The 25,362-nt window shown below is 49.1% G+C and overlaps 1 long non-coding RNA gene across 1 annotated transcript; it reads left to right on the top strand.

The window, feature by feature from the left end:
• The first annotated feature begins 9,896 nt into the window (after window positions 1-9,896).
• LOC134158426 (uncharacterized) lies at window positions 9,897-22,177 on the top strand. The gene is made up of 3 exons (XR_009962764.1): window positions 9,897-10,106; window positions 15,057-15,152; window positions 21,969-22,177. It is a non-coding gene; the product is annotated as an uncharacterized LOC134158426 (long non-coding RNA).
• Window positions 22,178-25,362: the final 3,185 nt, after the last annotated feature.

Genomic DNA, 25,362 nt, shown 5'->3' with positions numbered 1-25,362 from the left:
TGAGAACTGAGCTGCTCCTTCCCTGTGATCCAGGCTGGAAAAAGTCCACTGGCTTCACCATCTCTCCATGCTGAGAAAGGAATCCATTAACACCTTCCTCTTGTTTAATTTGGCTCCCAGCAGATCGGTTTTATAGGACTGTCTGCTCTGGGAACAGGGATTTCTCAGACGGTTTATTCTCTCCAGATGTTCTGACTGTCTCTGGTAACCCCGTTCTGCACTGAACGTTAGTGTCCTTCCTCTTCACAGGGTGTGATGAGGTAAGACAGCTTGCTCCTGGGTATAAACGTTAATCACAAACGAAAGGGAGTCGTGATTCAGTGCAAAAACTGGGCACAGAGTTTTACGAGACCACAAACCTCTGAACTGTGCTGAAAGGTCCAAATCTCATAGGAAAAAGGGGACCGGCAGCTTGAAAAGGCTTTCAGATGCAACAACCAAAGGTTCATTTGGAATAGTTTTGTTTGGAATTCAACCCCTTAAAGACATAATTGGGATGTTCACAATAATTCAGATTTTAGAAGTAAATAGCTTGGGCGGGCTGGTTTCCAACCACCTTGTCATACCTTCTGTATCTACAGAAGCACAGCCACTGCTGGGTGTCATCTGGTCAGTTATCCCACTGGAAAATAACCATCCTAAGGAAAAGAACAACACAATACTTTTGCCCTGGCATGGTCTATTCTTTCTTTTAGTTGGCCTTCATTGCCCAGGGGACCTGATGTTCCATGTGAGTGGCATGAGGTGGTTTTCCCCCAGGACATGTGATAGCAGAGCAAGAACATCACCCAGCATCACTCCAGCTCTCTTGCTGGACCATGCTGTCCAAGCCATGCAGGCACTCATCTGTCCCACCAGCTCAATTAAAGCCAGTCTCTTGCTCATGCCTCCAGTTCATGCCCCAGTGGCCAGTGCTCCTGGCCAAACCCAAGCCTTGGTGTAGACAAGACGAGGCAAAACTGGAGCTGAGCGCTCCAGCCAGAGAAAACAGCCTTTGCTGGAGCATGGAGAGGGAATGGCTGTTTATGGGTTTCAGGCTACAGAAACATGAGCTTCTACTGGGTTTATAGTGTGGAAATAGCCCCAAAAGACTGGATCTCTCAGAATGGGCTATTGGCTTTGGGACAAAGAGCTCCACACATCGTTACTTTGGCTTTGGTTCCTCCCCTGACACAAAGGGCTGTTTCTTAGCAGGGCCCTTGCTCCAGGATGGCCACCTTAATGTGCCAACCACCGCCCAGCTTCTCACAGTAGTTAAGTGGTGAGAGTGAAGAGGTTTTGGGGTATTATCAGCCAAATGCTTCTTAGGCTCCCTTCCTTGGTTGTTTAATTATGGTTCCCTCCTCTACAAGCTGAGGAAGAACATAATAGGTAAGATGCCCCCATATTCTTTCTACTGTAGCCTTTGGTCATGTCTGGCTGGAGTGTCTGTCTTGTAGGCTTCACACCTGGCTTTTGACTTCTTCAATGTAGCCCAGGTTGGGAAAAGACATGAATGACCATGGCCAGGTCTTCATCTACCAGGAGAGAATGGGATCCCCCAGTTCAATGGAGAAATCCTGCTCCTGGCTGCTGCTAGGTGGGAGCTCAGCACCCTGAAGGAGCACGCTGAGGACCTGCAGATCCACATCATCACCAGCAGCTTTGCCCAGCTCTCAGGCACCTGCAGGTGTGGATTGAGGTCTCTGCTCCTCTTTGGTGCTGGTTAGACCACAAACGCTTCACGAGAGGCACGCACAAGGAGCATCAGCTCTAGGAGACCAAAGCCGGCTCCAAACAGGATCCCTTTGTTGCAAGTGAGTTGAGTTTGCCTGGGCTGGGGTCAGTTTGCTCTTTAACAAGTTGGAGCCTGTTTGTGGTGATGCCGTATGCTTGCTCGTTCAGTAGCACCCAATCCTTCTCCTGCATGTTTCTGTTTCCCTTCCCTGTCCAGACCTGACTGCGCACCTCAAAGAGCTATTTATTTTATAGGCTTTTTTCCAGGCAGATCACTGCAAAACATTCCCGAGCAGTTGAGCCAGGTTTTGATCCCCAACCCTGGGCAGAAGCACAGACAGCAGCTGTGGGACAGTATAAATGATGTGCCAAAGTCCAAGCACATTACACAAAGCCCAGGACACGATGTCCTTAGGCCAATGTGACGTCCAGGTCCCTAGGCTGGACCAGAGCAGGTTTATTGAGCTCCATGGAGCAACCCCACCATTTACAAGGGAAAATCTAGTTTGTATGAGCTCTATGCTTGGCAGGTTGTCCTCTCTTCTTTCAACAGCAACAATAATGGGGGGGTTTCAGCTCTTGGGATGCAAATAGAAAGGTCTGTCATCTCCTGAAGATGCTATTTTTTATTAGAAGCACATCACAGGGCAGGCTTGCTGAGCAAAGACTTCCCATAAGCGTCCTTAGCTCAGAGTTAAAGTGATTTGTAGCTGGGTTAATAAAGTGCTGGCAAGATCTTAAAACGATTCAGTTTTGCTTTATGTACTTGTATTTATCTGACCTCAAAATACTGGCGTGCGTGTGTGTATTGCATTGATAATTGTCAAATAGTTGTGTTTACAGACCTCATAATCCTGGGGCCCCTCTTCGCCTTTCTCCCAACGTGCTGCTTCCTCTTGGATTTAGACATGGTTGGCTTCAAATGAGGGCACAGAATCATAGAATGGTTTGGGTTGAAGGGACCTTAAAGCTCCTCCAGCTCCAACCTCTTGCTCCAAGCCCCTGTGTCCAACCTGGCCTTGAACACTGCCAGGGATGGGGCAGCCACAGCTTCTCTGGGCACCCTGTGCCAGCGCCTCAGCACCCTCACAGGGAAGAGCTTCTGCCTTATTTCCAACCTCAACTTCCCCTGTTTCAGTCTGAACCCATCACCCCTTGTCCTATCACTCCAGTCCCTAATGAAGAGTCCCTCTCCAGCATCCTTGTAGCCCCCTTCAGACACTGGAAGCTGCTCTGAGGTCTCCACACAGCTTCTCTTCTCCAGGCTGAACAGCCCCAATGTTCTCAGCCTGGCTCCATACAGGAGGTGCTGCAGCCCCTGAGCATCCTCGTGGCCTCCTCTGGACTTGCTCCAACAGCTCCATGTCCTCCTTATGTTGGGGACCCCAGCACTGCAGACAGTGCTGCAAGTGGGGTCTCACAGGAGCAGAGCAGAGCACAGGGGCAGGATCACCTCCATGACCTGCAAGTGAAGGTGGCATCTGCATTATCAAGCCATGGTGCATGGCAGGGTAGGTCTGCAGCACAACGCGCGGTGGGCTGAGCGCCTCACATCCACTTTGTTTGTATTACTGGTGGTTTTATTCCAGCCTGTTTGGCTGGTGGGAAGACTGAGAGGGAGTCCAGGGGGAACCACAGAGAGCAGGCGAGATCCAGAAAGCATAACGTGAGGAAAGCTCCAACCCATCAGTGCTGTTCCCTCAGCAGGCTGACAAAAGACATGATAAAACACATCAGACATTAATATCTGGTGGGTTCTGGAGCGCTGCCCCTTCTCCCATTGCTCCTACAAGGATGGCAACCCACAGCTGACAGGCAGCCCACGGAAGTGAGGCAGGGAAATGGTTATCCAAGGCTGAAATAACCCATCAGGGAGCATAGCATGGGCTGGAGCCCTGGTGCAGTGCCTGGGGGCTGCTGGCTGTGCAGCAGCCTGGCCCCACCAGGCATTTCGGGGCTGGGGTTTCATATGAGCTTTATGAGCTCCATCCAAGTTTTATTTCCTCTTGAATTTAGGAGATGGAATAAAACACGATCAGCATAACACAGGAAACCTGCGGCGGGAGGAGAAACGCCGGGAAGAAGCGGAGTTGAGGGTAATGAAACAGCTAGAGGGTGTTAGCACCATCCCAAACCAAAACCAGCCCCTTCCCAGGCCATGAGCCTTTCCGGAGAGGCTGCTCTCCACCTGCGGGAAGCACTGGGGATGCTTCTCTCTATAGAACGGGGGAGAGTCTGTTAAACAGGAGAGATTTAGGTTGGATGTAAGGCAGAAGCTCTTCCCTGTGAGGGTGCTGAGGCGCTGGCACAGGGTGCCCAGAGAAGCTGTGGCTGCCCCATCCCTGGCAGTGTTCAAGGCCAGGTTGGACCCAGGGGCTTGGAGCAAGCTGCTCTATGGAAGGGGTCCCTCCCCCTGGGGAACTGGATGAACTTTAATGTCCCTTCCCACACAAACCATTCCATGATTCTATGCTGGGTGGGTGTTAAGGGGGAGCCCACTTTCTCCTGGCAATGTCCTGAGATCCCCAGCTGCCCCGAAGCCCTGTGGGCAGAGGGATGGGGACAGTGATGCAGCATCTACACCACCATGCCCTTGGAAACCGGTGCAGGAGCAAGGTGGGTGCCTGTGATCCCCTTCCTCCAGACACCTTCCACGTGCTTCTTGGGCTGGAGGCATTTCGGGTGTTTCAGGTGCCCTCAGCAGATCTCTGTGCCATAAGCCTGCCCGTAGCTCTGTGACAAAGCTCCAACAGCCACAATGCCCAATGGCCGGGAGCTACAGGGGCTGCAACCTGGTCCTTCTGCATCCCAGGTCCCCAGCTCCATCTCCTAAAAGCCTGGCCTGCATGACGGTGCGTCACCTCCTTTGTAGCCTCTCTGGTGTCTGATGCTAGGGCTCAGCTCCCAGTGCACCGTGGTTCTATCCCTCTTCAGCTCCTCCGAAGCACATCGTACATCTCAGACGTCAGCTCCTCCGCCTTGTTCTCTTGCACCAAAAGGTCCAGGAGTTACGTGGGGCAGGGGAATTGCAGGCAGTGACATTGCAAAAGCTGGGCTTCCTTTGGAGACCCAGCTAACAAATCTTGGGGTGATGAACTCAGGCTTTCCCTGTACATCCAAACCCATAGGTATGCGCTCTCTGAATCCTACTGCTCAGCACAAAAGCGAAAAAGATGTGTCCTATCTTTGGCCAAAGAGAGAATGAAAATGAAAAAAAAAAAAAAAAGGAAAAAAAAAGGCAGTGATGTGCCAGAACTTTTACTTTTTATTAAAAACTTAAGTGCAGATGACGAGGAACCCACCTGGTTTTGATTTTTTTAATAAAAAGTCAAATAATCCCCCCAAACAATTCCTTTGCAATGGTTTCAATATCGGAACCGTAAAGATGAACTTTAAAGGCGCTTGTAAAAAAAAGAATATTACAATAATTTTAGTGCAAAACTCCAATATCATATTTTCTTTTATTTGAAGGAAAGAAGGGGGATGTAGAGAGGATTTCTTTCTTTTCTTTCTCAGGATGCAGCAGTTGCAGATAATCTGTTTACTTATGAAAAGAGAAAAGAGAGAAGGAGGAGGAGGAGAGGGGAAGCTGGGGATGCAGAGTGGGAGCAGGGACACGCTGCCCACCTCGCACCAGCAGCACCCACTCCCTCTCTGAAATCAGGGAGCATACCCTTGTCTGCTCTGTGACCATGCGGTGTGCAACAAGGGCTGTGCTCCCTCATCATGTGCCTTCAGTGAAGGCAAGAGCATCTCCCTTGTCTGCCCACCTCTGTGCTCTCACAAACCTGGAATGAACTGGTATTTCACAGAAACCCAGCCTGGTTTGGGTTGGAAGGGACCTTAAAGCTCCTCCAGCCCCAACCCCTGCCACGGGCAGGGACCCCTTCCACTGGAGCAGCTTGCTCCAAGCCCCTGTGTCCAACCTGGCCTTGAGCACTGCCAGGGATGGGGCAGCCACAGCTTCTCTGGGCACCCTGTGCCAGCGCCTCAGCACCCTCACAGGGAAGAGCTTCTGCCTAAGAGCTCAGCTCAGTCTCCCCTCGGGCAGGTTCAAGCCATTCCCCTTGCCCTGTCACTACAGTCCCTAATGAAGAGTCCCTCCCCAGCATCCTTGTAGCCCCCCTTCAGACACTGGAAGCTGCTCTGAGGTCTCCACACAGCTTCTCTTCTCCAGGCTGAACAGCCCCAATGTTCTCAGCCTGGCTCCATACAGGAGGTGCTGCAGCCCCTGAGCATCCTCGTGGCCTCCTCTGGCCTCGCTTCAACAGAGGAGGAATTTAAAGATGCTCTGGTTCAGTAAATGGACAAAAAGGGCTCAAAACTGCTGGGGGAGGTGGGCAGTGACAGGGGTCCTGGGGGTCCTGGGGGCTCAACTCCCTCTCTTGTGCAGGCTTAGGAGCTCAACTGTTTGAAATTCCTCCCTAAACGCAAATCAACCCCAAACACAACCCAGCTCCCCCTAAAAGCACAGTGCTATGTCTGCTAAAAGGAGAGAAAAAGGAAAATACATTCTTAACCCTGACAGAAAAGAGCCTTTTCCTAATCTGAGTTTTCCCTCCCAGAGAAAAGTGCTGGAAATACCATAACATCTCTTGGGGTGCAATGTACACAGCGGATGCTCAGACCCTGCATCCCACTGGGGATGCTGATGAAGAGTCAGAGATAGGGACCAGGAGCAGAAGCTCCCCAGGCTGCAGCATCCCCTGTGGTCCCTGCCAGTTTGGTCTTACTCTGGCATTGGGATTTTAAACGTATGAGATAAAGTAAACTTTAATCTCCTGTAAAGCGTATTCCAAAGTGGGGCATTAAAGCTGGTGAGGATTAGGAGATGGTCACGGAGTCCATCTCAGAACCGCTGGAAATCCGAGGATTTAAAATATATTAGCAAACAGAAGTGAAGCTTTGGAGAAGCCGTGCGGGAGGGACCGGAGCCGGGAGCAGCAGCATCCTCATCCTGGTGGTACCCAGCTGAGGGACCACGGGAGGTGTAGGAGATGCTGAGGGGCTTTTGACAGCTCCAGCACGGCGCATAAAGGGAGAAATGAAATATATGGGCTTAACTGGGGCAGAAATTGAGGCTAAAACTGAAAAGTGAACCTGGGTGTTGCCAGAACAGCTTGGTTCTTATCTTTCGGAGGCTCCAAGCCATGGTTTATAGACATGTTCAGTCGTGGCAGCAGGCTGATGTGCATGTCCACAGCATCCCCATAGCAAGCACTTCTGTAGGACTCATACTCAGGACACTCATAAACCAGCACCTGAGCTGGATGCTTGATCAGCGCTGGAGGATGGGAGTTGCTGGATCCTACAAGGGTGAGGCAAGAGAAGGGCCAGAAAAGGTCGGGAAGGGGCTGGCCAGGAGCCTGCTGAGGACGGATGGGCTGAGGGACAGCTCACAAGTCCTTGCAGTTTGATCAGATTCCTCCAGTGCTTGCAAAGACAAAGCAATTTGCTTCCAGTGGTTTGGGAGCTGTTCTCATGATGTCCATCTTCCCCCTGGATTTCCCACTCCTGGAGCTGTGGGATGATGGGTGAACTCCTGCCTTCAGGCGCAGGGATACTCCTGAAGGCAGGAAATTCTGGGAATAATTGAGGATGACAAGCATGGATTTTGCCCATGTGATTTATACTTTATTTTGTTTCAATCCTCCTGATCTTCAGCTCTCCCGGATGTGCTCTGCTGCCCTGCATCACTGCATGCACCACAGGGATGAAGGCTGCTGCTCCAGTGCTGATGACAACAACCCGTGCTCACCTTCTCACCCTTCCAACCTGCCCAGGCACCTGCGTTGCCTCACCAGCAGCAGACACATCAACCATCGCACCCAAACCATGCAGTCAGAGATGTGCCCGCAGGCGGGGGGACCCCGGCCCCCCTTTGGCTGCCCCCAGCCCCTCTCTGCTCACCACTTGTCCAAATAGTCGTAAATCACCAGCAAATTCCTGGGGCTGCTGGGGGGAGGTTGGGCTTCAAAGGCGGCGAGGGGCAAACAGGAACCTTTCATTAACTGTGGGAAAAGCCTCCCCGTGCCTCGGACCACGGGAAAAGTCCTTGCCAGGTGTGTGGAAAGGGGGAAAAGGAGGAAAAACCACACAGAAGGACACCGTCATCATCATCATCATCTGCTTGTATGGAGCCCTCGGCTGGTTACATCCCAAATAACCGTGGAAGATGGGAAGGTGAGAAGGGAGGGACTCCAGGTTTCTCATTTATTGATGTGTTCGCATGCGTGCCATGGAGCTAAGCGGGGAGCTGTGCGTTGGCACTAGGCTCCTGTTCATTGCTTGGTCAGCCTCGACTTTCCTCCCGGCTTTGCTTTGCTTTTGAGTATCACCCATTTCAACGCTGCAGAGGAAACCCAGGTTACAGCAGGGTCTTGACTGCGAAGGGGCAGGGCAGCATCTTCATCTGGGATTGCCATTTCCTTCCAGCGTGACCCCCGCAGCAGACGTTTGACTCCTCAGGAATCAAGGTGAAGAAGAACAAACACGCGCCCAGACCAGGAAAACACAAACACGGAGCTCCCGAACGGGCGGGTGCTGGGGGCGGATCTTCCGAGCTGGAAGCTGGATTGGAAAACTCATCAGTGGGCGGTCGGCGAGAGCTAAACCTTAGCGATGGGTGGTCACCAACAGAGAGCAGGGGAAGGGGAGGAAAATGTCCGCAAACAGATGATTTTCCATGAGGAGATGGGTGTCTGTTTTGCTACATGGAGTAACTGCTGCCCCCCTGCTGAGAGGTGGAATTCATGGAATCAGAGCATCCCAGACTGGTTTGGGTTGAAGGGACCTTAAAGCTCACCCAGCTCCAACCCCTGCCACAGGCAGGGACACCTTCCACTGGAGCAGCTTGCTCCAAGCCCCTGTGTCCAACCTGCCCTTGAACACTGCCAGGGATGGGGCAGCCACAGCTTCTCTGGGCACCCTGTGCCAGCGCCTCAGCACCCTCACAGGGAAGAGCTTCTGCCTAAGAGCTCATCTCAGTCTCCCCTCGGGCAGGTTAAAGCCATTCCCCTTGGCCTGTCCCTACATCCCTTGTCCCAAGCCCCTCTCCAGCTTTCCTGCAGCCCTTTCAGGCACTGGAGCTGCTCTCAGGTCTCCCCTTCAGGAGCCTTCTCTTCTCCAGGCTGCCCCAGCCCAGCTCTCTCAGCCTGGCTCCAGAGCAGAGCTGCTCCAGCCCTCGCAGCATCCCCATGGCCTCCTCTGGCCTCGCTCCAACAGCTCCACGTCCCTCTGGTGCAGCCCAGCACACAGGTGGCAAAACCAGGAAAGTGAGGGATTACGTTATAGGATGTATGAAGGAGCCAGGCTGGTTTTGACCAGGGTGGGATGGCTGCAGGTCTGGGATGTGACCCTGTCCCCATGCACTGCAGCAGGCTCCCTGCATCCAGGAGGCTCTGCAGGTCTGGGATGTGACCCTGTCCCCATGCATTGCAGCAGGCTCCCTGCATCCAGGAGGCTTTGCCCTTGTCCTTGTAAAGGTGTGTGGTGGCACCTTCATCCCCTGCATCTCCAAGGCCACCCAAAGTGGCTGGGCAGTGATGGGGAAGGACTGGAGGCCACCACCCTGTGTCCCTGTACCCCCATGTGGCTGTAACACATCCCATAGCAGCCTTGCTCCATATATATATATATATATATATATATATATATATATATATATTTTCCCATATATTTACTCCACATACCCCCACCCCTGCAAGCACAAGCACACCCTCAGGATCTAAGAGATAAAGTCAACAGCCTGGAGGAAACTAAGAAGGAAAGTTTAAAAGAACAAAATCCAGTGTGTTCCCCAACTTTAGATGTGGTGTGCCCCCCCCCAAGTGATTTCTTTAACCCCCAAATACTCAATCGGTTTCAATGGGGATGGAGTATGTCAGCAGAAGGTTCCCAACTGCCTGGGTTTGTGTTGAGCATGGCTTGGAGCACATTAACGCCTGAGGTTACAGACTGCATCAAGGCTGTTCACACCTTATCTGGACCAAGCCTGACTTCATCAGCCCCTAATGCCCAGGCGGGGTTTAGGGAAAGGCTCACACTCATCCCCCTGCCCTGGGCACACGCCTAAGCACCAGAAGGGGTTAATCCCCGCACTCAGCACACCTGCACCTAATCCACACCTTGCAGCCTATTTAAGCCCTCCCCTGGATACTTCCTGCTTGTTGTTGGTGCTGTGCTGCTGTTTGTCCTTCCTGAGGGCTGGCTGGGCTCCTGCCTGGGCTGAGCTGCCTTGTGCTTGTGGAAAATGCTGCATGATTCCTCAAATGAGGCATGCTGAGGGCTGGAGCTCCAAAGCCAGGAGCAGAGGCTGCTGGAGGCAGTGGTGGCTTAAGCAGGAGGAGAGGTTTTGGAGAGGATGGTGCTGAAGCAGAGCCTGAGCAAAGGTAAGATGTGAAGAGGTGGGAGAAAGGAGAAGCAGGTAAAGGAGGAATCCTGAGCACAGCGTTTTGGTGAAGCACTGAGTGAGTGATGATGGTTGAGAGGAGCAAAGTCATCGTGATGCCTCCATGGGAGCTCGTCTTGCCTCCAAAAGCAGTGCTGAAGAGCCTGATAGAAGGGGCGGCTGCAGCTGCCCTGTGCAGTGGGTGCTGGTGTTGCTTTGTGCTGGGAGGAGCTGGTTCCTGTGCTGGGGAATAGGCAGGGGTTCAGTGAACCCCCAGTGCTTTATGTGCTAGTCCAGGTTGGACTGAAGGTGCTGGACTCTCCCGCTCTGTGTTTCCCACAGCAAACAGGCAGCTTTTCAACACAGGGAGGCTTCAGGCTCTTCTTACAGAGCTGAAGTTGTCTCTGCTAACACGGTCCCCTCTGCTCCAGCACTGGGTGACTGCTGGTGGGGGAAACAGGGCCTCATGGCAGGGATGTGGGGAGTGCACAGAGCATCAGTGCTGGGATGCTGCTGCTGAGTCTTTATCTGTCACCTGTGCTGGAGATGCTACTGCACTGCACAGCTCAGGCTTGCTCTCATTACCAAGCAGTGATGCCGTGGACCTGAGGGATGGGGGTTTTCTTTCTATAAATAAGGAGCAGGGTCTTGCACTGAGGTATTTAGAAGCTGCCCTGGGGTCTATAGGGGACCCGGCTCTCAAATGCGCTGCTGTGCAGTGTGATGGGGTTTGTTTCAGCAGGCAATATTCCCTTGAAGCCTGGAGCCTTGTGCAATTACACACATGTGTAGAGGTGCCGGTTCCCACAGCTCAGCTCTACACTGCATTGTGAATCCCAGCTCCAGGATTTTGGGGGAAAGAAAGCCTGTCACAAAGCACAGCCTCTCTGCTCCCTGCCTGGTGGATGCTGTGGCCTGACTGCTGCCTGCAGGAGGTGGGCACATGGGTAGCACTGTGCTTGGGGCAGCAGGACCAAGGAAATTCCTTTTCATGGGCATCTGTGATCTGGGGGGATGAGGGGGAGAAATTGTTTTTCCTCTCCCTCCAGCAAACGCCTGTGGTAGCTCAGCAAGCAGCAGGGTGTGCTGGGGTGAAGGGGAATGGTGTGGATGCTGTTGGCTGTCTGGGATGTGTGCGAGCATCTGGGATGGAGCTTCATAGAATCCCAGCCTGGTTTGTGTTGGAAGGGACCTTAAAGCTCCTCCAGCTCCAACACCTTCCACTAGAGCAGCTTGCTCCAAGCCCCTGTGTCCAACCTGGCCTTGAACACTGCCAGGGATGGGGCAGCCACAGCTTCTCTGGGCACCCTGTGCCAGCGCCTCAGCACCCTCACAGGGAAGAGCTTCTGCCTTATATCCAATCTAAACTTCCCCTGTTTAAGTTTGAACCCGTTACCCCTTGTCCTGTCACTACAGTCCCTGATGAAGAGTCCCTCCCCAGCATCCTTGTAGCCCCCTTCACACACTGGAAGCTGCTCTGAGGTCTCCACACAGCTTCTCTTCTCCAGGCTGAACAGCCCCAGTGTTCTCATCCTGGCTCCATACAGGAGCTGCTCCAGCCCTGTTCATCCCTTCTTTTAGCAGGAGCACTAATGCAGTCTTTCTTTGGACAATTGCTGGGTTTCATTTTATTCCCCCCTAATTTGTTGAGCTCGAATTCTCCTTCTGTCTGGCCAGAGCTGAGCCACAGACTGAAAGGCCATGGGGAGAGCTGCTGGGTTTGGTGGGGAGATGTACACTGTGGAGATCACACAAACCTCATTCCTCCGGGCAGCCAGGCTGGAAACCCTCAGTACTTACTTTCATAGCAAATAAACCTCTCCCATCCATCAGCTGCCTGTGCTGCCAGGCAGGATGGTCGCTCTTCAGCACAATAACTATAATCTTCCCTTTTCTGCCCTTCCAAATCAGCTCTTCCAACCTCAGGCAGGCTGTGAAGCGCAGCTACCAAAGAAGCCCAGCTCCTGCCGATGCTGTTTATTGCATTGCTGCTGAGTGCTGCTGTGTCGGAGAGCTCCGAGTCGGGGGGAATTGGGCAAGAAATGGTTAGTGTGGCCTCTGGAATATCCCCATCCCTGACACATCCCCTCTGCTTTTCCCCCTGGGGGGGGCCGGGCTGTTGTGGCAGCTCCCTGTCCTCAGGGTTCGCACCCAGGTTGTGGTTAAGGTGCAGATACAGCCCCAGCACATTGTTCCCATGGGGTGGATTGATTGATTTATGATGTGCCTGTGCTGCTGACAGCTCTGGTGACCATCACAGACGCTCCTCCCTGCCATGTGCACACCAGGAGCTGCTCAGTTGCCTTTCCAGGAGGAAAAGGCTGTCGAGGTCAGGAGAAATGGGTTGTCAGGACCCAGTGAAGCCCTGTTGCTCATCCTCCGTGTGAGAATCAATTTCACTTGCCCCTGAGCGTGGATGTGCCTGCACAGGCTGCTGGTTTCTGTGGAATGCTTTATAGAATTGTAGGGTAAATCATTGGAATTAGAAGGGGCCTTAAAGCTCCTCCAGCTCCAACCCCTGCCATGGGCAGGGACCCCTTCCACTGGAGCAGCTTGCTCCAAGCCCCTGTGTCCAACCTGGCCTTGAACACTGCCAGGGATGGGGCAGCCACAGCTTCTCTGGGCACCCTGTGCCAGCGCCTCAGCACCCTACTTGTAATAAAAGTTTGGAAGGTGATGGAAGGTGTCTCAAAAAGCCCTAACAGTGTTTGTATTGGTTTGAATGTACCTGGGGACAGCAGCTCCTGGTCCTCCTCGTGTTTCTGTTTGCTCTCCAGTAAAGAGATGCTGGTTTGTTTTAGGTTTTATGTCAGTTCTGCATTGCTTTAAGGCCCTGCATGAAGGGGAGGAAGTGGTTTTGGACTCCCCAGGTTCAGAGCAGAGCTGAGCTCTGCCATCTCCTGGCTGATAAACTTGGCCTACAGCTTTGCTTCAAGGTCTGGTGCCCATCAGCAGCTTCTTACCCTATTAGTGCAGGGTAAGCCCTGCTCTGTGCCTGCCCCAGGGGTTAATCTGCTTTGGTTTATTGCTGCCTCCTGTCCCCTGTGTCACTGCCTGTGTCCCACAGCCCAGGCAAGAGCTGTGCCTGCAGATGTCAGTGGGAACAAAGGTGTTGGTAATATCCTGCTGGATTCCCCATGTAAAGTCCTCTGGGGCTCTACTCCAGGGGTCACGTCTCCCAGATTTAGGTGCTTGAACTCCAGTGCACCCATGGAGCGTATTGGATCCCACCTCAGATCAGGAAGGTTAAATGAGGCCCCCCCACCACGGTCCTCTGATTCTCTGTGCCGGTAACATTCTAGGTTGCTTTCTGGTCCCTGATAACTTAATTCACTGTATTTATACTTGGTTTATGACTTGCAGCAGTTCATGCTATTGGCAAAAAGAGTAAAAAGAGAGTTTTCAGTGACTGTGTTCTAAAAATGAAGCCATGCTGTTGCAAAATAATACATAGGCACCCAAAATCCAAGTTCCCTAAATTTGCTCATGGAGAAGCTGAAGCTTTCTCTGGCCTCCTGCTTCTTCTGCCTGTTCTCCTTTGCCCATTTCATTCACAGTTACTCATTAGCCCAGGGGCAGCTGGTTGATGACAATGTGAAATCAGACCTTCCCAGTGTCAGAGGAGGAATGTCTCCAGCTCTGCAGGTGGGATTGGGGCTCACTGTGGTCCTGCCTGGTAGGAAACCTCCTTCCTGGCAGCTTCCACCACCCTGCTTGGCTGCCTGTGTCAAAGTAGCTTCTGCTTATACCACTGAGCTTGGAGGGCTGGTGCTGAAGAGACTGGAGAGGTTCTCCTATTTAAGTGGGGAAGAGAGCTGTCCAAGGGAGTGCAGGTCTGGCAAGGCAAGTGAGAAGTGATGCTCTGGGTAAAGCTGCCTTTATATTTCAGTTTCCCAACTTCAGTCCTACGTTAGGGCTAATGGACAAAACCATCTCAGTCGTCTTTTTGCTCCCATTGGGTGTGTTTGTAGGCTTTTATTTTATTAGATACCCCATTGCAGCACTAAAACTGGATTTTCCCCCTTTGTGTTAAGGGTGAGACCATGGTCTGTTGACATCAGTGGTTAATTTGCTGTTGATCTCCGTAAGACTGGAATTTCACTCAAAACAGCATTCTATCTGCTCTTGGTTTGCAAGCAGGATCTCATATATGTGTGTGTGTGTGTATGTATGTACGTACTTAAAGCTGGCATTGGTGTATTGAAGCATAACCTTTATTTTGGGGCACAAATAAGACACAGAGCTCTATGATGCACTTGCTCCTGGTCTCTTCTTCTGCTCCGAGTCCTCTCCCCATCACTGAGCCAAACTGGGGGTATGATGAGAGCAGCTCAGCTTCCGCTGGAGCAGAATAAGTAGGGCTGTACTTACACAGCCTGAGGGCTGGAGCGCTTTGAGATGTTCAGAGTTGAGGGTGACTTCTACTGAAGAGTGAAAAAAGATCTGGTCTGATTTCTGCTCTATCATCCAGCTAGGTTTCAGCTCTGCTCGTAGTTACCTTTAGAACCTCATTTATCTGAGTATTAAAAAATGCACATCCCCGTTGTCCAGGATGGAGCAGGTTTGCAGAGCTGGTCCCTGCTTTGGAGATACCTCTCTTTGAACACTCGGAGGAGCAGGCTGGGACTGCAGACATGCAGTGTGTGTGCCTGCAGGAAATCTGTGCCAGGGCTGGGTTATGAAACAAGAGCTGCATCCTACCCTAGTGTTTTAACCACAGCCTTGTGCTCTCTAATAGACTGTTTTTTCTCCTCGTGTCCAAAATCCATTTGAGTGTCTGGAGCAGCTGAACATCTGGTATTAACTGCTCATCCCAGCACTTGGCTTTGGAACGAGAGCTGAAACCACTGGAGTAGTCATAGCCCAAACAGATGAGTTTATCCCTCTAACTGACCATTTTGTTCCAGATTCTTCTGTGTTTCTCACTGTTTTGCTATCTCTCCCTTTCCAGGAAGAGCTAAGCAATGCCTGTGAATGACTGGAGCTTTGTGCTGGGCAATGGGTTGGAGAGGATCTCTGCTGGACGTGTAGTCATTACGGAGGTCAGGTAAGGTTTCCTCTCTCTTGGTTTTGCTGCTGTTGTCTTTGTGTGGCATTAAAGAAGTAGCTCTGGCCCAGAGCAACATTTTGTTCCACTCGGCATCTTGTCTGATGCTGGTTGCTAATAAGAGATCAGGGATTATGCATGGAAAACATCAGGTCCAGGGGTATGGGAAGGAGCTGCTGCTCCCTGGACTTCAGGTTGACCATCTCAGCTGGCTGTGGACCAGAAGCACTGTGAGCTACCATGGTGTGTGTCTGAAGTAACACCTCCAGCATTGAGGGCTCGGATGCTCATCCCTGCAGGCATTCCAGGCCAGGCTAGATGTGGTTCTGGGCAACGGGATCTAGTTGAAGATGCCCCTGCTCATTGCAGGGGGGTTGGACTGGATGAGCTTTGAAGGTCCCTTCCAGCCCAAACCATTCCATGACTCTATGGCCCTGGGCAGAGCGTGAGATATACAACAGCTTACAGGGAAAATGGAAAACCTGGGATTTCATCATAGAACCAGCAGTGTTGCTTCCATCCAGTGGGAATTTTTGCATTTTGATGTCTTTCACCCCAGATTTGAGTGGAAAGTCAAGACATGCTGCTTGGTGGCACAAGAACTTCAGAATTGCATATGCTATAAGAAAGTTGCCATTTTCTGAACAATTTTTGGGTGCTCAAGCTTAGACATTTTGGACTCCAGTGATGTTTAAGTGAAATATTTCATTGAAAAATATCTTCTCATAAAATAAAGGAAATCGTTGCTGAAGTTGGGTTTTTCCCTGTGGAGATGTTGGTTTTGATGGAACTGTTTATGCTGATGAAAAAGCTTTTAGCAGAAAGACTGTTTCTACCCACAGGACTGTAAGGAAATACCACTCTGCCCTTCCAGGGATGCTCTTAAAGCTTTAAATCTTGCTGTATTCTGTAGTCAAACATCATCTTACAAAGGCAGACAGAATAAGCACGGTGGGAGCATTGTGTTGAGTTGTAGTTTAACAAAATATACCAAGGCCTGGACTGTGGCTGGTATCTGTTGTACAAGATGTGATTCCATGTTGTAGTGAATGCTGTTGTGAGGCTGCATGAAGGGGATGGGGATCAAATGAGAACTGAAATCTTGCCTTGATTTGTTTTTTACGTACCTTTGAAATAGGCGTTATCCCATCTTCAGTCAGGGGCTTGGGTTGAGGTATCACCATTCATGAGCTTCAAAGTAAGAAGGTGGGCAAACATCTAAAGTCCACTTTGGGTTTCCTGTAGACTTCTATGGGGATGGGATCTTGCCCTCTGGTATGAGGCCATGTGAGCATGTCTTCCTGGGCATAGCTTTTGGCATTGGAGTTTCATTGCTGTTTTACCTTCACCCTCATTAAATGTGAGACTTGGCTCCATCCCATCTGGAGCTCCCCAAGACCGCTTTCTTGGTGTCTTCTGCTTGGTATTTCCTCCTGGCTAAGTTTTGGCAACAAACAGCAGATTGTGGGTGAAATGAAGCTGTGTGAGGGTTTCGACATGGTCAGTTGGCTTTCTTGGGGGGCAGTAGATGCAGCATTGAGTTGCATGCAACTCAACTAGATGCCTGCTGAAGGGAGCACATTTACCAGTGCTATGGAGTGGTATTCTCCTATCCCATTTAATGGTCAGGCACCAGTACGTTGATGTGGTTCTTGTGGCCTTTTTTTTATCACATCCCAGCCCTCCCCAAAGCAAGCAAGCAATCTTGAAGCTAGCAGCAGGTATAGGATTGTTGCTCTACCTGCAATTCTAATCTCAAAACAAGGACAAACTTCGTACTGACAAACTGGAGGACCTCAAATACACCAATAAAACTAAGCCCTCCCTACATTACAATTATGATTCTCCTCCCCACATTACTATTACAGTCCCAGTGCAGATGCTTAAGCCTCAGGGAGGGAGGGGATGAGGTTGTTTTATTTAGAACTGAATGAAAGCCATAGATCTGGGCAGAAAGCGCGGCTGAGAGAATGAAGAGTGATTTTGGGAAGCAAGATTCACCAGTGCCTCTCCTGGAAACCAGTTTTTATTTAACTCGAAAAACATGCCAATAACAGAGAGCATAACTCATCTCGTGAAAGTTATGGTTGGCTGTAAAAAGAAATACAGAAAATTTTCCTACTCAAGCTGAAATGTTTTTCTTTTAATTCCTTGGTATTCTCTCTGCAGCATTATAAGCTCTAATTCATGTCTTGGCTGCAAGATCTAGCTGTGCTTAGCAGAGAGGGTCCACTTTCAAAATGTTGGGGTTTTTAAGTCCCACACCTTCCACAGCATTAAACCCCACCATATGTCAGGTGGGTTCTCTTTCGCTTACGAGACCTACGGCTTAGGGGAAAGGCAAAGAGGAAGATTGGAAGGTAAATAGTCCACTAAATGGGGTTTAACTGCTGCATGTTGGTTTAAATATCCTTAAAAAAAACCCTAATATTGTAAACTGAGATGGGCTCCAAGTTCAGGGGATTGCAGATGTCATTTATTTTCTTTCCAGGTAGTTCTCTCAGACCATGTAGTTCCGGCTGTGATTTAACGTCGGGAGGTTAAATGGAACCGTATGCAATTAGCCATTGGGCAATATAATGATGTGGATTTCAAAGCACAGGAGCCTCCCCCAGTTTCTGTTAGGAAATGACTTGCCGGGAAGGTCCCTGATGACTTTAGAGCTCCACAACCCACCAGCCTCCTTTTCCCTAGACCCCACCATACGATACCTGCAGATACCAGGCTTTCCTCGCAGGACAGGGTTTGTGGCTCCATCCCCATCACCTCCGGGTTGGACTTTGTGCTTTGTTGGATGTGTCACCATCTCAGGTGTTGTTTTTATTCAGAAACAGCATGAAACAAATGCTTTGGGAACTTCCAAGGAAGAGAATGCAAATAAATAAATCAATCCCTGTTACGTTTCCACTCTGGTGCCTTAAACCCCGCAGCATCATCTTAGATATTTTTCCTTTAGGCACCCTTAGGTATTGGGGTATCATTTCTACTTTCCTCTTTCATGAGACACTTGAATTCTTTGAGTCTTTTTCCCCTGAAAATAGGCTCTGATCCACACTTTCCAGCCCACTCCTCACAATATGTAATGTACTTACTGGGTGTACTGAGTACAACTCCAGTGCCCTGGACAAATAAACAGCGAGCACTAACTGTGGTTCGTGCTCCAGCTGGATGGTAGTTTCACTTTATTACCATGCTTGCAAAGTCAAAAGCTTGGACATTTACTGTACACGTTAACAGGGCTTATTCCGCAGACTCATAATAAATCTTTATAACCACATGTGCCCGAGTTATAAATATCTGCAAAGAGCAGGGGGAGAGAAAAAGCAAGCGGCGTACAGAAAGGTGTCTTCATGGCTTTGTGGGTTTGGTGCTGGGTTTAAGCACTTGATAGCGTGTTTGAGGTGGTGTGCTGCTTGTTTGAGTGGGTCTATTTCAGAGAGTGAGGGGGAATATTGATAAACAGCCTGAAAAGATAACAAACAGCATGTGAAAGACCTCAAAACAAACTCCTTTAATTCTAGTTACGTGAAGTAATCTCTAATTCTAGCCTGAAAGCCAGAAGGTTAAAACCTCAGTGAAACCCAAGTTTGTCAGTCCCTGTCTCCCCATGTTGTGTTTTTTCCACATCCAGCAACAAGTTGCTGCCACAAGCCCTTCTCCCAGCTTCACTGCTATGAAAGCAGCTTCTTGAGTCTCTAAATGGTGTGTTTATGGGGGGGGAGGAGGAAGCACAAAAGCTTGGGGGTGTTGAAGCACTTTAAAAAATAAAATTAGAATAAAATGAGGAAATATCAATTATTTTTTTTTATATATGTATGTTAAGGGATGTTCTTTCAGGCTCCCTTCTTCTGGGGTGGGTGACCTGCAGTGTCTCTGCATCAGGGCAATGGCAGATAGGGCTTCATGAGAACCAGGGCAAAGAGCACAAAGATGATGCTCTTCACCATGCAGGCATCTCCCATCCAGGACTGATGCCTGACCATAACCTTTTATAGAAGCCTACCCAGGCCCTTTCACGGCATAAGACTGCTTAGCACTGATTGTTTTATTCTTTTCCTGGCTTAAACCAGGGTCCGTTAGGTTTAGGGCTGTCCTTGGACGTGCTGCATCCCCGCAGCCAGCTCCTTGTTTTTCCAATGACAGCTCATAGTTAATAACAAAATGAATGCAACAAAGAGCTCTCCTATGAGGGGAAAAAACCAGAAACAGCCCAGGCGAATGCTAGACAGGCTGGAGAGCTATTCATCTGACGTCCATAACTCATAAAATATAGATGGTTTGCAAAGTAAATGATTTATCATAGAAAAATAAAGCGCCGTTTCCTATCGGCTCCTTCTCCGAAACCTTGCATTTATTTACCCTCCCAGCGTGGCAGCTTGGAAAGCTGGCATCTTGTGAAATATTGAACATGCTTTCTATTTTTGAAGAGCTGTCAACATTTTGGGGGGTGAAATAGGAATCGAATTAACTTGAAGGAAACCTGAAAGCTGTAAGTGAGGAGAAAAGCCGCGGGTTTTCTGTCTTTTAGCAGAGGTGGATTTTCTGTTGCTAAAATGGTATTTTTGCTGGGTTTTGGTGGTGGTCCCAGGTTGAGACACTGTTTAAGAGAGGAAAATGCCTTTGTGCCGGGTAGCTTCCTGTATTAGTACCTTATTGCTGAAGCACTGTTGCGCCAAATTCCCTTTGTTTTCCTCCAGATAGAGCCAGTGGGTCCACGGGGCAGCTGGGAATGTGCTGTGGGAGGATTTACGGCACCCGCTGCCTGCCAGTGTTCAGCTGAGAATAGCTTTTATTTTCAGCGATAGCTGGATGTATTTTATTCAGAGCATTGCACTAACAGAAGCACAAGGGCACGGGGTGGTTTTCATTTCATAATCAGAGCTTTTAAAGCACAGGAGTTGTGTTTCAGTGAGCTGGGTGCTTGCTTTTGTGTGAGCAAAACGCTCTCTTCCAAGGGTTGTTTGTACCCAACCAGCAATCACTTTATTGCTAAGAAGAGTAGCTCTGTGAGCAGAATACAACTTAATTTGGGCAAAGAGCTATATGGTTTATTCATATTTTTATTCCCCCAAAGGTATTCCCCTGCATGTACCCCATTTGTATTTGCACAGTTACATACCTAATTGAGAAGCCATAAGGATCTCAGCGGTGTGAAATTAATACCATGCTACTGCTGTTTGGTCTAAAATATCCTTTCTGGGCTGCTGGGATAAGTCCCTTCAATGGGAGCTGAGGAGCTCCTGATCCTTAATAAGTGTTTATTGTGTTTATAATATTTTAAAATCACTTTTTAATGTTCCTGACATCTGGAAATGACACTTTTCACCGCATAAGGCAGTCCCCCTCTTTCTGGAGCATTCTAGGGTCTCTGTCTCACCAAAGTACGAGCAAGGCAGGCTGGAATTCCTTCAAGAACTGGGAATTTCCTGACGATGACTGGTTTAAGCATTTGATGCGGTGTGGAAGCATTGTGGATTTACACAGAAGAGTATGGGGTTTAATTTTCCAGTCTTGCAGATGCAGGGAAACAATATCCGACTGCTGAAAGCCTCTAGGAATGAGAGGCTGCGTTTGTCTGAACGCGGTTTGTGTCAAGCAGTGTGATGCAGGGCTGGTAAATCAGAGTTTAGGACTTCCACCACAGCCATTATACCCTTATAAATACCCTCTTATACCCCATTAGAGCAAGTGATGCTAATCAGTGTCAGTCTGCCTTTGTCCTGTTGATGGCAGGCTGTCGATGGCAGCTGGTTTCAGGATTCTAAAGACTTCTCATGTCATATTGAATTCCTAATTACTCAGGGCAATACCATTCCAAAGCACCTACCTGTGGTCAGTGTGCCTGCTGGCTGCTGTAAGGTTTCTCATAAGCATTAGAATATTATTCTTCTGAAGCTGCAGGTCTTGGACTCATCTTTCTTGAGGTTTTTCTCCTTTCACTTGAATTTCCTGGTAATTTTGGTCAATAAAAATACGGCAAGTGGAGGGCTTGAACAATCCTCTTCTATTTGAAGCTGAACTGAATCTTTTTGGGGGATGATGGATGTGCTGCTGTGTCTGAGAAAGTAACACAACTGTACTGCTCTACCTGCTTGCCTGAATAAGGTGGAAAGAAGGGAGTTGAAAGCAGAAGTACCAGCACCATGGGTGATGGGAATACATGGAGAAGTTGCACTGGAATAGGAGAGTGGGTTCTTCCCAGAGGAAAACTTGTCCCTTTCGGGACTTGGGATCATTTTAAATTACTTTGTACTGGGACTGGCACATCTTCAGTAGGAGAAGGTCAGGCTGCCCAGCATCAGGCATTTGTTATGTGCTGGTATTTTCCCCTCAATAATGGGCACAGGCTCAGAAATTCAGCAGTGGGATTCCAGATGAAGCTATGGGATAATCCCATAGTTTTCCAGGGAGTATAACTCCCCAGATAACAGCACACCCATCAGCGTGGGATCCCTAATGCTCAGTGTGCTGTCCCTCAGGATGCAACCCAAAGGACCCATGTGGCGTTACGCTGTAATTGGTGCTGTCAGTTTAAATCCCAGCTGTAACTCTGTGTGTGTTTGTGTTTTAAGAGTGAGCAAGGCAGCAAGGACTTCCCCCCCACACTCTAATATATGTTGCTCTATGGTGACTCTGCTTGTCTGTGACTTCTCTGTTAATAAATGAAGTCTGGTCCTCAGGGCAAAGCTCCCCTGGAAGCCTTTTGGGATCCCACACATCTCAAGGCTGCCGCAGCTCCTGAGCGTGATGTGAAGCTCTTTGGGAGCCGCTGTAGCTCATTGCTGGTGCATTAAAGTAAATTGGCTCTGCTTTCAGTTTATTTTAGAACTCGAGGCTGTAAACCAAAGCAGTTTAATCTACTGACAGATGTGAATCAACACCCTGGAAGGGTGGGAAGCCGAGGGACTGGCTCTGTGCTTCCACCTCTGCTTCCAGGACCTTGTTTCTGCCCACAGATGTGATGGAGCCACCACCACAGTGTCCTACCAAGCACTGGGCTGCCAAAAGATGCCCCACTGCTGCATCCTCCCTGGAGGCAACAAGGACTGATGAACCATCCCAGTTCATTACAGCCAAACCCCCTGCTCCTGGGATGGGGCTGCTCCAGCCCTGAGTTTTCCTTTATAGTGCAAGTGGAGGGCTCTGATTTTCTTTTTAAAATTCAGTTATTTGTTTGCAAAATCCAATGAGAAATCTTCAAAATTCAATGAGGAAAAAAAGTCTTCAATAAGCTCTGAACTGATGGTTTGGTGAGAAGTTGGATGCTGTAGGAGCAGACTTAAGCCAGAGCAGTACATCAGAAAATCCAAATGCATACCCCAGCCGTTGAGGTGTGGGTGATTTGCTTACAGTGTTATTTAGATATTGCCACATATCTTCCTACTTAAACTGATCTGTGATACAAAAAAGCGGGGTCACATTTAGACTTGGAGAACTTAATGTGCTTTGTCCAAAGGGATGTTTGCTCGCTGCATTTAGATGTGCATTTTGTGCCCCTTGCAGTCTTTAACTGGTTGTGTTATTGGTGATAATAACAAAAGCTATTGCCCATCTCCCACCAGCGAACCTTCAGTCTGGAAGGTTTCAAGCACTGTGTGTTTCAGTCACCCTTATTCCATTTGTCAGACAAAGACATGAGGAGGGTTTTACAGCTGAAAGACGCTGCTTGGCATCCATTGACATGCATAGAGTGGAGGAGATGACACATTTATCCGCCTACATTTGGATGTTTCACGTGGAGATAGGCACCAAATGGCTGAACCTCAGCTCCTTGGGATAAAGGCAGGGGAATGGGAGGTTTCTGTTCCTCGGCTACTACAGCATCGCACCCCGTAGCCTGGAAGCCTGCGCTAATGAAGATCTCTCCCGGCATATGGATCCCATTTGTAAGCAGCGGTGAGAATATCCAGGTCAGGCTGTCTGTGCCGGGCTGTCTGTCCGTCCATCTGTTTTCACACGACTGGCGAATGATGGAACCCTCCAGACCCAAAGGATCGTAAATCTCCGCGACGAGCGTGGCCGCTTTTCCCATCCGTCATAAAACAATGAATTAAATTCATGCCTGTCAAAATACGCCGCTGCGAGCTCGCCTTCTCCTGCGGCCGGAGGAATACAAAGCCCCATCTCATTGCTGTAATTTATGGCCTCCTGGGGAGATTTGGGTGATTAGGGCTTGGCCCACCAACACGCAGAAAAACAGTAGGAACTCCAATAACTCCAAATGGAAATCTTGGGTCAAATTTATCAAACAAATCAGAGAGAAATCTATTTCTGTTTGGAGAAGGAGGAGATATATTACATGTTTAGTAGACGAGTACAGCTCTGGAACATTTGGCTATTCGGTATTTGTGAGTTTTGGAATTTCTAGCTTAAATAGTATCACCAGAGGACATGTGATGTATTAGACATGAGCACGTTTTTAGCCAAATAAAATATACAACTGCAAGCAAAGAGGTTTCTCAATGTTAACAACAACATATTTGTGCAAATGATGTAACCAAAAATTTTCTAGGTAGGACTTAAAAAAGCAGAGGTTTTAGTACTGGAAAAATACATGGGGGGAAAATAGATAAAATATGTTGGAAGTGGATGACAACAAAACCAGAGCTGTGGGGAGGAGGAGGAGAGGGTGATAAGGTGCCATTACTTCACTTACACAGGTTTAGACTGGTGGTTAATATTTGATATTTGGACAAATTCTTGTTTTAGGTCAATCCCTTCTTTTGCCTGACCAAGACTGTAAATCCAAACCACACACCTGCGTGTGCCATAGGATGCACCGGGGAACACCCTGTGCCCACGTGTGTTTTGCCACAAGGTGTGGAAGCATTACGTGATGTTTTATTGAGGATCTGGCATTCCAAGAGGCAGTGGGGATGCCCACCTTACAAAAAAAATATGTTAAAAGGGTTCTGGGGAGATGTTTGTTTGGTAGAGATTTGGATTTCGTTTTCTCTATTGGCATGTGCTGGTGTCTTTGATTCATAATCCATTAAAAAAACACCCCACTGGGATTTCTCTTTGAGGTCAATGGGGTTTTGCAACCCAGCATTCCCATCAAGGGATTCACTGGGATACTCCCTCAATAATGGGAGGCAGGATCTACGTGTATTGTGTTAAAATAACATCTGAGATCAGGGGGAAACATTCTCAGTCCTAATTGCACTCTGTAGGAGACGTAACCTGTGTAATCTAATGGCACCACTGGTTTATTGGTTCACACTTCATAAAAGTAAGTTGCTGTGAGGTTTATTGCAGCTTTGGTTTCTGTTTAATGGGGGGAAAAGGTAGCTCTTTATGTGGCAGCCTCTGTTACCTGCCCGCAGTGTGTCCGGGTGCTGCGCCGCAGCCGGCTCCGCTGCCTGCAAAGGTTGGCTAAATAGGAACATGTGTTTGGAGGGGGAAGGCTGCTGCTTTGAAAGGCAGGAGTTATACAAGCTACTGTGCTTGTGCCTTGGCAGAAACCACTGCAGGGGATGCAGCAGGGCCCTGGGACTGAAACAGCAGCAAAAAAGCTGGATGCATCCCGGGATGCTGCCCGGAGGCAGGTGGGAGCGCAGGGTATGACTGAACAGCGCGGAGAACAGTGTCAGTGGGGATCAGCCCTTTGGGAATACAGGCTGCTGATTTGTATCTTCTTCGTGCAAGGCAGGAAATGGATTTTTTTTTCAACACAGAAATTACATTTGAATATTTAAAGGCATATGCTTGTCCCAGATTGGGGTAAAAAGTTGGTTTCAAAATAGCCCGTGAACCCAGAAGTTTTGGACAATAGTGGTTCTGCGTTGCTTAAACTGATCAGTTTTAATGGTTTCGATTTAAACTGATTCTGATCAGCTTGAAATGTCCCCCTTCACCCTACCCTACACTATTTTAGCAAACGCAATTACCTTCTATCTAGAAAGGAAAATTCTTTGAAAACCAAACACTGTTTTTGGAAAGTAACGGAATAAGTAAGATAATTTTTATTTTCCAGAAGTTGTTTGTAGCAGAGGGGGGGAAAAGTGTTGAAGCTAACCCTTTATTCTGGAAAACATGACTTTTAACAAGTTGCAGGTACCTTTTGAAATTGCATCTTGTTCTTTGACCTGCCTCATTGAGGATGGTACAACAAAAACTGTGAGGAAGGGAATGGAAAAATCCCACTGAAGAGATGTAGAAGCCAGGTGGCTGAGATGCTCTATGTGTGCATCTGTCCCCCAGGCCATAA

Source organism: Pezoporus occidentalis, unplaced genomic scaffold (genome assembly GCF_034315485.1).
Source record: "Pezoporus occidentalis ecotype Australia unplaced genomic scaffold, CSIRO_AGI_Poc_V1 ctg10, whole genome shotgun sequence".
NCBI classification, from domain to species: domain Eukaryota; kingdom Metazoa; phylum Chordata; class Aves; order Psittaciformes; family Psittacidae; genus Pezoporus; species Pezoporus occidentalis.
This window is presented reverse-complemented; position numbering and strand designations above follow the sequence as displayed.